This window comes from Lygodium microphyllum, chromosome 6 (assembly GCF_053477565.2).
Source record: "Lygodium microphyllum isolate KBCC chromosome 6, Lygodium_microphyllum_v1.1.10, whole genome shotgun sequence".
Classification (NCBI taxonomy): domain Eukaryota; kingdom Viridiplantae; phylum Streptophyta; class Polypodiopsida; order Schizaeales; family Lygodiaceae; genus Lygodium; species Lygodium microphyllum.
In genome coordinates this window covers 123,964,264-123,978,553 of record NC_141140.1, presented here as the reverse complement: position 1 = coordinate 123,978,553, position 14,290 = coordinate 123,964,264, and positions in this window count along the sequence as shown.

Sequence of the window (14,290 nt, the reverse complement as noted above, 5' to 3'; positions counted from 1 at the left end):
TCGATTATTCATCACTTGTTGTTGATGTTAGCTGTGTTCTAGTGTAGTGTCGTGTTGATTGTACGTTGTTCATCAATTGTTGTGGATTGGTGTAGTGTCTCGATTGATTATAACCAATTATTCATCGATTGTTGTTGACGTCGATTGTGCTGTACTAATCAATTAGTCTAATTAGTTCATCAGTCACTAGTCTCATGTCAATTGTGTTGCACTAATTAGTTCATTAGTAGTTCAATTAAGCTAGTTTTAGAGTGGTTAGTTCGTTAGTGTCAATTGTTGGTTGAGTCAGTTTGTCATAGTACGTTACTTGAATTAGTTATTATTCAATTAGTGTCAATTGACTAATGTGTTAGTTCATTAGAGTTCGTTCATTTCACCTTGTCAATAATTTGTTACCGGTAAAGTTAGTTCGCTAGTGTTAATTGTTGCTTGAGTTAGTTTGTTATAGTATTGCTTAAGAATTAGTTCATTAGTAGTTAACTAGTGTGTTAATTGAGGTAGTGTCAATTGTTGTGCTAATTAATTAGTTAATTAGTGTGTCGATTGCAATGTTAATTGTGATGTTATTGATTAATTATTATAAATAATTCATTAGACTTGTGGGGTAGGACTCATAAGCTTTGAGATTGGAACTTGTGGGCTTGTGTTACTAGGTTGGGAGATTAAGCACTTGTGGGCTAGGCACTCATGAGTTAGCACTCATGAGCTAGAAGACTCATGAGTTGAGCACTTGTGGGTAGGATGCTAGTACTCTTGAGCTAGGAGACTAAGAGACTTGTTAGATAGCACTCTTAAGTTAGGAGACTAGCACTCATGAGCTGGCACTTGTGGGCTAGGAGGTTAGCACTCATGAGTTGAGCACTCGTGGCCTAGCACTTAAGGGCTAGGAGACTCAAATTGGGGGGGGGGGGGTGTGCTAGCTCTCATAGCTATCACCTATGCATTGGCACTCATGAGCTAAGAGACTCGTGAGCTAACACTTGTGAGAGCTGAGAGATTTGTGAGTTGACATGCTTGCCCTAGTTTATTAGGAATGAGGATCAATTGAATCATATATTTATTGGCTTATCCTATCTCTTTGTGTGGCTTGTATGGTTGAAGGCTCCTCTCCCTCTCTAGCTATGGCTATCATTTTCAATGCATCAATTAGTAGGATTTGGGTCAAGAGAGAAGGACCCAAGATGAGTTTCTTGATGACAGGAAAGGGGATGGATATGAGATGATGGCACAAAGAGAGCAACCTTCAATTATCCAAAATCATTCAATAACCATTAATCAAACAAGTGGAGAGCTATGGATCTTTCCTCTTTACAAAACGAACCCTATGGAATCACCAACTCTTGCTCTTGATCCAATCTTCCTCTTCTCTTCTCCTTCATGTCTTCAAGCCGTGATCAAACACGCTCTCACTCTCACACACACACACACACACACACACACACACACACACGCACTCTCTCTCTCTCTCTCTCTCTATATATATATATAAAGCTATGGTGGATCTTCAACACTATGCTTGAGTGGAAATCCTTGAGAAGTCTCAAGTAATAGGTCACTATCTAAAATGTCCTATTCTCATGCAGCATAATATGGGAATCAAAGCAAGCATTCATTGATTCAGAAATACGTTACTTACGACCAGTACCACAATTGGATAGGCAATGATGCCCTCGCTCGAGGATTTCGTTGCGGGATTTCCATCCATGTGTGACATTTTCTGCTTGGGGGCCATTCTCGATCTTTGTCTCCCCTAGACGCAAATCGCACAAGACTTGCACGCCTTTTCCATCCATGTGTGACATTTTCTGCTTGGGGGGGGAGTGGAGTGGCGGCGGCGGTAGTGCAGGGTGGTGCTGCAGCAAACTGGTTGAGGTGGCTTGGAGGGGTAGTAGGCCCGTGGCCTCCCCCTCATCGATGTCATCATCATTCTCATCATCGTTCTCTCTGTTGACTTCCTCCCCCATGTCATCATCGACGGCCTCTCCTTCCTTCTCCACATCATCGTATTGTCTCCCTCTCCCTCTGCCAGTTGTCGGCATTGACAGGGGGTGTAAAAAATTTTCAATTCGGGTTTTATGGGCCGTGGGTGGGGTACGTTACAACTAACTATCTGGGGTTACTTGACTTGGAAGCTTACTACTCAAAGTCTGTAACTCTACTAAAATATGCACCGCCTATGGATATTGCGCAACAAGTATCCAAATCTTTCCATGGCCTGAACACTCCTTTGAACCACCGTCTTAAAGCAATGCATCCAATAGACTTGTAAGATGCATTACTTCGAGAAAAGTCAATCGTCCAAGAACTTAATGCGGGCAATTGTGACAAAGAGGATTCTCGAGATCAAGGCAAGAGATGCCATATGTGCGGAGAGATAGGGCATACCCGTAGGAGATGTCCCTAATGTCAATGCTTCCACTGCAATGTGTTACGGCACATCCAAGCAAACTGCCCTAACTTAAGTCTGAAAGACATTCCCAAGACATCGAACCTCCAAGAAAACGAAGCTACACAAGTACAATCTTCAAATATGTAGAGGAATCAGATGAAGACGAAGACCTAGAACCTATTACACCTCCAGGATGATTAGAAATCCTGGAAATTTTATCGACATGTAATACAACTTATATAATGAATAAGTCCTACTCTTGTACCTATAGTTAAGTGCAATAATATGAGTTGCATTACTTGAATCCTTAAGAGTAGCACAGCGGTCACATGGTGGGTCCTAACCCACAGGCCTTAAGCCCCATTAATGCTTGTCTTCCCTAATTCTTTCGAGGACATGAGGACATATCGAGTTCTCTAAGGGGGAGAGGATGTAACGTTCCCCGCCCACCGCGACCCATAACCCCCCCTTTTTAATAATTTAATTGATTTCTTTTTTACACCCCCTGTCGACACCGACAACTGGCAAAGGGAGAGGGAGACAGTGCAATGACGTGGAGAAGGAAGGAGAGGCCATTGATGATGACATGGGGGAGGAAGCCAACGGAGAAGACGATGATGAGAATGATGATGACGTCAACGAGGGGGAGGCCACGAGCATACCACCCCTCCAAGCCACCTCAACTAGTCCGCTGCAGCACCACCCTGCACTACCGCCACCACTCCACTTCGCCCCTTCCCCCCCCCCCCCCCCCCCCCCCATCGTAAGGTATAGTGGAAGGGCTGGAACGGCACGGCGAAGGGTGAGAGAGAGAGAGAGAGAGAGAGAGAGAGAGAGAGAGAGAGAGAGAGAGAGAGAGAGAGAGAGAGAGAGAGAGAGAGAGAGAGAGTCTCTAAAGGATCTCATTCTTTTCCCTCCTTAGAGGATATCCACACGCATCCTTTCTTCCCCCGTTGGCTACGAACTTATACCTGTCTGGCTAGATTATCCTCCACTTGGAAGCTCAATTCTCTCCCCAATTGGCCCCCGCTAATCAAGGAAAAGGCGTGAGAGTCTTGTGCGATTCGCGTCCAAGGGAGACGAAGATCAAGAATGGCCCCCATGCGGAAAATGTCACACGGGCATGGCAATCCCGCAACGAAAGCCTCAAGTGAGGGCATCACCGCCTATCCAACTGCAGTACCAGTCGTAAGTAACGTATTTCCAAATTGATGAATGCTTGTTTTGATTCATGTATTATATCGCACGAGAATAGAACATTGAAAATGATAAACTCCATTGCAAGTATTCAAAGGATTGAATTCGCCAAATGTGAGTATCTAGAGAAGTTAATTGTATTTAGATGCTATGTGATGAATTCATAAACAACATATAAGGCTTCAAGCATTGTCTATTTTCTTCACTTCGAAGGTATATATTGCAACTTGCATGCTTGATGGATTGCATGGCAAGCAAATCAGTCTAGAAGAGAATCGTTTCCAAAGCTCTAGACATTTGCCCAAGCTCTCGTTAATAGCTCATGTTGATAGTTTGGAAATCTTGATGTTGTGCTTAGCTAGTACAAACAATGATCATAAGGATTAAAGACTAAGATGCCTTGGGATCCATCTGATAACCACTACGTTTATCAATCCAAATTTGGGGATTGGGCTAGATACAAACAATAACTTCGGGCCTCAAAGGCAAGTAGAGAGCTCAAGGGGTTAGGAAAGCTCGAGTCAAGGGAAAGACAGATGCTTTTGTACTTGTTGGAAAGAAGGCTGGGTTATCGATCAATGTAAGTGATTAATAATTTATGTCTTGTACAGTGTTTGAAACTTTAACATATGCCTTAGCCGAAAGAAGAATGTTTTTGGTAAATTTTACATAAAACAGCTCCTGATCCCAAGGGGGAGAGCAAATACGTGATGGAAAGGTTATCGCGGCTATTCCTACCATGTTTTGGAAAAGGATATCATTGTTTTTGTTGATTGATCAAATAACGTCCTAAATGCTTTTGCATTAAACTAATTGTTGGGATGTGATTTGGATGATTATTCCAAGTGCTTGTGTTTGATGGTAAATGCATGGCAAGGATCAGTGATGACAAGTTTCCATGGGAAATAAAGGAATGTTTTCTTGGTAGATGGCATCAGGCTGGTTGCCTTGATTGTGCTTGATTCTTAATTCTATTAATTAAGGAAGGATATTTTGCGGGGGTAGTTCATCTCCAAGGTCACATCGCACTTCAACCTGAGAGAGCACTGCTTGAGGGCCAAAGACCGAGTGGTGAAAAGGCCAACCACGGAATTTGTGTCTCACTCCTAGGTCGCTTGGGATCAGATGGAGCTTTGGACACCCCTTGCCTAGTCGAGGGAATGGAGTTGAAAACTTCTGTGAGCCCAACATCTGTCGCATTGAAGATCCCATTCTAGATAAAGGATGGAAATTATGGTGTCATGTGATTTGGACCATGTACTTTTGTTGGATAGAAGGGATACATAATTTCTCCTGTATGGACAAGAGACAAAGATTAACGTGAAGATAAGGAATTTGTTTGAGCATGTTTGTCAAAAGGATTGCTTGCTCTTTATTCGTATTTGTGCCGTAAATTACGCGAACAAACCATGTTCCATAAAAGGCCTAATTAAGGAAGTTGATTTGAATGTCACACATAAATGTGATAGGACCTAATTAGAAAACTAAAGCTATCAAGGAAAGCGGGTGGGCGGTAGCCCTGATGGGTCTGTCCTACGGCAGGGTGGTCCTAGAGAACTGGGAGGATTCTCATAAGGTTTTATCATTGTTTCAACCTTTAGGCATTGCTAGGTTAGAACCCGATTCATGTCATTTTAGGGGACCAGAATGGGACTATGACCTACGGGCAAAGAGGTTGAGCAACGCATCCCTCTTATTTTCCATTCTCTTTGAACCAAGTGCGACATGGGTCTTCTTGGCTCAAGTATCTCTATGTAAAGTAGGATGTCGAGGACCCGATGCTAGAATGCTGTCAAGAGACCTTGACCACTAGGAACCTGAATTTCAGGTCAATCCTAATGGGTTCAACTACGAACCTTTGGTTGCGAGGCAGACTCAGGAAACCCTAGGCCACAAACCCCGTAACATTCCATAGGAGTGTCGGGCGGCATTGCTTAGATTCATCTCTCAATGGACCGCTAAAAACGTGCTTGGACAATTGATAGGCGGGCACGTTACATTAGTCAACTCGTGGGCAAGTAAGCAAGCTTACTCTCAATCATGTAATTATGGGTTCAAATAATCACTCTTATGCAAGTCTAAGTGAGCACATTGACTATTTCTCCTACACTTGTGGGCTCCAACTATAACCTTATGCACTTCTAATCTCTACTCAATATCTCAAGTAAGTTAATCGTGAAGCTCAATCGATCTCATGCAATCTATCTATGAATCTAAAATACACAACATTTGTTTTTTTGGTTTAGATTCATATCCTCAAATGCTCCAACTATAACCTTATGCACTCCTAATCTCTACTCAATATCTCAAGTAAGTTAATCATGAAGCTCAATCGATCTCATGCAAGCTATCTATGAATCTAAAATACACAACATTTGTTTTTTTGGTTTAGATTCACACTCAAATGGCCACAAGGGGAGGCACCTCCACTCCAAATATTTACCATGAAACAATGTAGGTATCAACCACAATCTTGCATCAGTTTAAGAGCCCTTTTGCAAATCACAACTCTTGCTTTTCGATGCTACCCAAAAAAAGAGTGAACTAAACATAGTGCAAGCAAGTCTTGTCTTAGACCCATAACCCCATCATGTAATAACTCAAAGGTATTCTCTGTTGGGGTAAAGGCGCCTCCGCCGTGCTGCCCCGTGTATTACTACACTGACAGTACCCGCCACTACACACTGCAGGTGGCGGATGCCCGTCACGTCACTTTATTCTTTACATTCATTTTTTAGTGACTAGTAAATAAAGGAAGGCCCAGTCACACATAGTGACGGTTGGAGTTCCCATTTCTTGTCTCTCTCTTTCTTGCTCTTGCTCTCCCGCCATAGCTCGTGTGCAAGCTTCGATCCTTCTCACCTTTCAATGGTATCAGAGCTTGGCTTCCTCTTGCTCGAGCTCGACTCGGTGCTTCTCTACCTTCGCATCAACTCCCTTCACGCATTGGATCTCCATCCCGGTAGCCATATCCGATCTCCCCGAGCTCCCGTCACTCCTCGACTTCCCGAGCACCTTCTCGGCCTATTGAGGCACCTTCAAGGCATTGATACTGAGGTATTTGATCATTCTTTCAGGGTTTTATTTCATTCTACAGGTTGCAAACAGCAAGGGCAGCCATGGCTTCAAACCCTTGAAGCTTATTCTCCTCATATTGTGCCTTACACCTATCAAGGCTCAGAGAGGCTTGTCATAGGCCTTTGATAGGCCCTTCTTGAGCCCCCCATTACCCCCTTTTCAGCCCATGTGGAGCAGCAGCAAGTTTAGCATCAACAGGGCAGATTGCACCATTTTTTTCCAAGCTGTTAGCACTCGTCTACTTCAGCTCCACACTTGGCCATTGCTTCTTGCTCTCTACCTTGATCAAGAGGGATATAGACTTCATGTTTGATGTCATTTAAGCTTTGGGCATTGGTCTTGATCATTCGGGGCTGATTTCTTCAGATTTGGGACTGTCATAAACTATCATAACAGGCTGAAAACAGGGCAGCACCATTGGCATTAGCATTTGTTGCTTATACTCCATTCCGGTTGTGCTATTTGATGCCCGTATGCGGTCTACATGATGCCTAATGTCTTGGGAATGTATGCATTCGATTTGCCCATGATTTGGCATTGTTTTTGGGCTGGAAATTGACAGTTTTGGACTGTTTAGAGCTGCTGTACAGAGCGGGCTGAAGCTCATTTGTCACATGTATTGCTTCTCTATCGATACCGGATGTATGCTATGGGTTATGTCATGATGTATTACACTTTGGGGATCAACTTCGAACTCATGATCATGATTCCGGAATGCTTTTGAGCATCGCATTTGCTCCGTTGTTATTGGTTTGTCATTGGCAGTTTGGTCGACTTGACTAGCATTTGGGCCACTTATGCCTATTGTCTGTACTTGACGGATAAGCTCTATGCATTACATGCTTTGGTCCGTGGTTGATGCCTCTTAGTTCGTCCATGCTTGACAGATATTTTGGAGCTCCGATTTGGATGTTTTGAGCACTTCCGACTCACAGGGATATTGACTTTGGCTTGCTACTGGATGTATTGACTTGACAGAGATCTTGCCATTGGGATTATGTCTTGCTTAGTGGTTGCTACATCAGTTGCTTCATGTATGTCATGCTCTTGGGAACCGTATGACGCATTGACTTGGTCACTTGTCACTGGTACTTTGTCTTGGGTTGCTTGAGCCCTTAACTCGATTGTACGCCTTTTGTGCCAGTGGGAGCATCTTGCATGCTTACTTGACCTTGAGCACGGATTACATGCTATTGGACCAGTCTATGTCATTGAGCAGTTATAGATGTATTGAGACTTTGGGATTATACTCTGACAATTGGATGTTGCATTGAGTATATGTCTTGGTTCACAGGATGCTTATGAGCTGAGTCTCAATTTTGGATCCGCTTTCTTTTGAGCAGACACCTATTTGTGTCAAGTTTTGGCAGTTGGTTCTACATTTTGCCTAGATTATCTGGGGTGTGCCTCTTACTGGCAGATGCTATTTGACTTCTCTCGGTGTTATGCTCATGTATTGTCACTGTCATTTGGCTTTGCTTTGTCCTCTTTATGCCGGCTTTGGACCTAGCATTGTTTAGTTGACATTAGATCCAGTTTTGGGACAATTTGCTCTCATTATTGCAATTCTGAAATTTATTATAGCAAGCATTTATTGGTAGACTGAGCAGTATTTTTTATGCTGAAATATCCTGATTTGGTGTACCGCACCTAGTACTAAGTGGGCAGCATCTTTTGGCATACTTTTCTCACCATTTGGAGCTCATTTCAATGGATTTTGGGCATTTTCTACAATAAAACAACCAGCAGTTTTACATTGTCTGTGCATTTCCAGCCTACATTATGGCATCCTCTTCGACTGATAATGCCATATTTAACATCACAAAGTTGGATGGTACCAACTACTCTTATTGGAAGAGCCAAATTTGGCAGGTCTTGGTGCAAAAATCTCAGATTAAGCCACTTTGGTTGAGTGGGGAGCAGCCTGAAACTATGGACAATGACGACTGGCTTGAACTTGATGAGCTATGCAAGTCCACGATTGTATTGTCTCTCACTGAACAGGTACATTATAATGTATTTGAGGAAGCACAGAGTGCATGGGATCTATGGAATAAGATCAAGAATCTTTATGATAAGAAAAGTTCGGCGAGTCAGATGTACTGGTTGAAGCAGCTTATGGATCTGCGCGCATGAAGGATAATGCGACTATGTCTGCTCACTTGAGCCAGTTTTATGCTATACTGAAGAACCTGACTTCGCAGGATATCACCTTTGGAGAGGAAGTAACTCCTCTTTTCTTGCTTGGGACTCTGAATGAGTCATGGGATGTATTCTGCACTGCCCTATGTGCCTCTAGTGCTACTCTGAAACTGAATGATGTTGAGAGTGCTCTTCTGCAGGAAGAGGTTAATCGCAAAAACTTGGATGCCTCTCGTGTTTCACATGCTTTGACAGCTAGAGGCAGGAATGACAGGAATGATTGTGGTAATAACCGTGGTCGTGACTCGCAGAAGGGTCGGTCTAAATCTCGTGAAAAGTCGCATAGTAAGTCGCGTGGGTGCAACGCTAATGTCACTTGTCATCATTGTGGGAAAAAGGGCCATATCAGACCACAGTGTCATGAGTTGCGCAATGAGAAGCACAAGGATAAGGGCAAAGAGAAAGTGCAGGAGAAGTCCTCCGATCACAGCATAGTACCTGCGAAGTCCAGCATCAAGATTGAAGAAATTAATGTCATGCAGACCGAGGATTCCGATGGTAGTGATGAAGTCATACTTGCAGCTAGTTCTTCTGATGCTTCACACTTGACTGAGACACCTAGTATGTATGCACAGTGCTGGTTATTGGATTCAAGTGCGTCCTTCCATGTGACGCCTTACCGTGAGTGGTTTCACTCTTACCGTACTGTATTTGGATCAGTCAGACTTGGAGATGACAGGTCTCTTGATATTGTGGGCTGTGGAGATATTCAGTTGCAGTTTTCCACTGGCAGTTCCTTTTTGCTCAGGGATGTACGTCATGTACCTGCGCTTACGCGCAGTCTTATGTCTGTAGGACAGTTGGATGATGCAGGGTTTCATGTCTGTTTTGGGGATTTTGCCTGGAAGATTACCAAAGGCAGACTTGTGCTTGCTAGAGGCGCCAAGGCTGGCAACCTCTATCCTCTTGTTGTATCTGGGTCTTCTGTAGACCATGTTTTGGCAGTGGGCTCTATCCCACATGTATCACTTTGGCATGCCCGTTTGGGGCATATGTCGTTGAAGGGAATGAAAATGTTATCTGGTTTGCAGTATCTTCTACCTTTGGACTATGCACGTTTTGACTCGTGTGATCATTGTCTTTATGGTAAGCAGAATAGGTCTACGCATAAGAAATCGGGTAGGCCATGCATGAGTGAGCCCTTGGCTTTGGTGCATTCAGATGTTTGTGGGCCCATGCCGTGTATGTCTATGGGTGGCTCGAAGTACTTTGTTACCTTCATTAATGATTTTTCTAGGAAAGTGTGGGCTTATCCCATAAAGGAAAAGTCCGATGTCTTGGCAGTCTTTCAGCATTGGCTTGCTTTTGTTGAGAACCAGACTGGGTATAGGCTGAAATGCCTTAGGACTAACAATGGGGGAGAATATGTCTCACGTGCTTTTGAGCAGTTTTGTGATGACAGGGGTATTAAGCGTCAGTTGACCGCCCCTTACACCCCTGCCCAGAATGGTTTGGCTGAGCGCATGAACAGAACTATTCAGGAGCGTGTTTACTCTATGCTTAGCCATGCAGGCCTACCACAGAGCTTTTGGGCTGAGGCAGTTAGTACGGCAGTGCATGTCATAAACCAATCGCCTTCTAGTGGATTGGATTTCCAGGTTGCAGAGGAAGTTTGGGCTGGTAAGCCACCCTCTTATGCGCATCTCCGTGTCTTTGGATGTGAAGCATTCTGCCATGTGCCCAAGGACAAGAGGAGTAAGTTGGATCCAAAGAGCATTAAATGCATCTTTCTTGGTTATGGTGAATCAGGAGAGATGGGCTATCGCCTATGGGATCCGCAGGCGTGGAAAATAGTACGCAGCCATGATGTAGTCTTCCATGAAGACAAGATGCACAGGCAGCCTGAGAAAGTGGTTGAGATTTGCAGAGTGATCTTTCAGGAGGAGCCTAGAGCTCCTGCATAGCCAGTTGGACAACCTACAGCTGCAGCAGATGCTCATGGTCAGGGTGTTGGACAAGTAGCTGGGCAGGTAGCAGAGCCTGCAATGAGACGGTCTGCTAGAGACAGATGTCCACTTGATAGATTTCAGTCCTCTATGCATTATATTTTGGTTATAGATGCAGGAGAGCCTTTCACTTATGATGAGGCTATGCACAGGGGTAACAGTCACTCCTGGGAGAGGGCTATGCAGTCTGAGATCAACTCCTTGCATAAGAATGAGACTCGGGATTTGGTTGCCTTGCCTAAGGGCAAGAAGGCTTTGCCATGCAAGTGGGTGTACAAGCTGAAAAGTACCCCTGGACACCCCAAGCCGGCATACAAGGCTAGATTGGTAGCAAAGGGTTTTAAGCAGGAGCATGGTGTAGACTTTGATGAGGTATTTTCTCCTGTGGTTAAGATGACCACCCTGCGCTTGGTCTTGGCTTTGGTTGCTCAGCTTGACTTAGATCTATATCAGATGGATGTCAAGACGGCTTTCTTACATGGAGACTTGCATGATGAGATCTATATGGAGCAGCCTAAGGGCTTTGCAAAACCTGGCAGGGAGCACCTAGTGTGCAAGTTGAAGAAAAGACTTTATGGCTTGAAGCAAGCACCTAGGGAATGGTATCATAAGTTTGATGCCTTTATGCAGTCACAGGGCTACAGCAGGAGTGCTATAGATTCGTGTCTTTACACGAAGAAAGCCCATGATGGTTCATTGCTTATTTTGGTACTCTATGTGGATGATATGCTGATAGCAGGGAAAGCTCATGATGAGCTAGGTGCTCTTAAATCTCAGCTGAAGAAGAGCTTTGAGTTGAAGGATTTGGGACAGGCCTCTCACATACTTGGTATACGCATTAGACGCAACAGGCATCAGGGACTCCTCTACTTGTCACAGAGGGAGTATATTCATAAAGTCCTTGAGCGCTTCCGCATGCAGGACGTAAAGCCTATTGGCTGTCCATTGCCTTTTTATGTGAAGGTATCACAGGCCGATTGTCCACAGACAGATGAGCAGAGGGCCGAGATGGCCGAGATCCCTTATGCTTCAGCCGTGGGCAGTTTGATGTATGCCATGATAGCCACTCGTCCAGATATTGCCTTTGCAGTTGGTGTTGTGGCATGCTATATGGCTACACCTCGTAGGAAACATTGGGATGCCGTGAAGGGTATCATGAGGTACCTGAAGGGCACAACAGATATGTGTATTTGCTATGGCAGCTAGGATACAGGGGTCGTGGGGTACACTAACTCCGATTATGCAGGACATGCAGATAGTAGGAAGTCCACTTCTGGCTATGTATTCACCTATGCTGGAGATGCTGTCTCTTGGATGTCTAGGGTTTAGAAGTGTACGGCTTTGTCTACCACTGAGGCCGAGTATGTTGCAGCCACTGAGGCTTGCAAGGAGGCCATATGGCTAGGCCGTCTAGTTGCTGACCTTGGGATTGATGCTATACCTACACTGTATTCGGATTCTATGAGTGCCATTCAGTTGGCTAAGAATCCGGTCTTCCATGCGAAGACAAAACACATTGAGGTGAGGTATCACTTCATACGTGGTGTCGTGGAGGACAAGTCTGTTGACCTTGTCAAGATCTCCACTGACGAGAATCCTGCAGATCTACTCACGAAAAGCCTCACTACTGAGCGTTTTGCCTTCCTCAGGAGATTGATGGGAGTTGGATGAGATGTTGCCTTTCCTCATCCCTTGTACCTATGTACAGTTGTACTGTCTTTTTCTTTTCTTTCTCTCTCACTGGGGCAGATTCGCCTTTAAGTGGGAGGCTGTTGGGGTAAAGGCGCCTCCGCCGTGCCGCCCCATGTATTACTACACTGATAGTACCCGCCACTACACACTGCAGGTGGCGGGCGTCCGTCACGTCACTTTATTCTTTACATTCATTTTTTAGTGACTAGTAAATAAAGGAAGGCCCGGTCACACATAGTGACGGTTGGAGTTCCCATTTCTTGTCTCTCTCTTTCTTGCTCTTGCTCTCCCGCCATAGCTCATGTGCAAGCTTCGATCCTTCTCACCTTTGATTCTCCTCAGACCTTGACACCCTCTTGATTGCCAAAAACCAAGTACTTATGTCCATAAGAATTTGAGCTTAAGGGTAGAAAACTACACGCACAAAGATAATAACCTCAAGGAATTTTCATAAAGAATATCCCAGGAGATTCAAAGCCTTTTTACAACCCTCGACCCATAGTGATTACACCAAAAGATGTGACAAGGTATTGGTTGAAGCTAGACTGTGATGTTGTGTTGTTTGCACGCACTCTAAAGAGACCTCTTCTTACACATGTATTAGATACCCTTGAGGTATCAACACGGGGACTACCTTCAAGGGCTATTTCTTCTACCTCTATACCTCTTAGAGCTTAGCCAATAACCACTCATGGGGCCCTTATAATTGTCACCTATTTTCATCGGAGAGATGCCTTTTGGCCTTCGTTGAGTAAGGCCATGATATGTTTGGAAAGGGACCCTCAAGGATTAAGTTATTACAATACTTTGCAAGTGGGGAGCATTAGCTTTGGGAAACTTCAAGTAACCCACATCTTTTGACCTAGGCGCATGCATGTAGAGGAACCCTAGCACATATGTTGATTGGTCGTGAGGGTGCAACTATTAGAATAGACATCAATTGAGTTAGTGAGGAGTGTAAAGACTTAAGGGCGTGATTTAGAGATCTTGTACTCATTAGACATGCAACAACAATCAACTCTAGTCTTGAGAGGTATTAGAAAGAAAGAGATAGCTATGAGAAACCACCACTTGAACCCTTGAAGGATTCATGACTAGAGGACTCAAAACACACACACTAATAGCAAAGTGAAAATTAACCAATCATACGTAGCCTAGGGGACATAGTAAGTATCATGCCATATGTCACAATCTAGACACCCTTCCTAGGGACTATCCCAATGTCTTCTAGTCCTTGGAGTCCTTTGGGCCTCAATAGTACCTTTGATGCACTTGGTGCTCTAGTTGGAAGCACCTCTATCACTAATTAAGGAAAGGTGGGCCCATTCATGTTAGCCAAGAGAATCTCATGGAGGCTTGCAAGAGAGGGTACCTCTAGTCATCCCCCTTGAGAGTGACTTTCTATCACACAAATGAATCCAAGCTCCAAGGTCAATGAAGGAGAATACTCTCAAACCCACTTCATACTACATAGACCTTGAACTCACCTAAGAATGGAGAAGCCAAACCTATTGAGCATCTTGTGCCGAAGTGGGGTAATTGAAGCGATAAAGGAGAGATGAAATACAAGGAATAACCCCCCCCCCCCCCCCCCCATATGGTATAAATTCATTGGCCATTATAAGGATTTGAAAATGCTAGCCACACTCATAGTGCATCCTAGAAGATCAAGAACAAGCCAATTTTAAGGGTAAAGGGAACAAGTAAAGAGGGGAACCACTTCAAGGAACCAAACAGCTTGAGTTGTTTGCCTCATTTGAGAGTACTTTAGCTCCCTTGGGTGGAG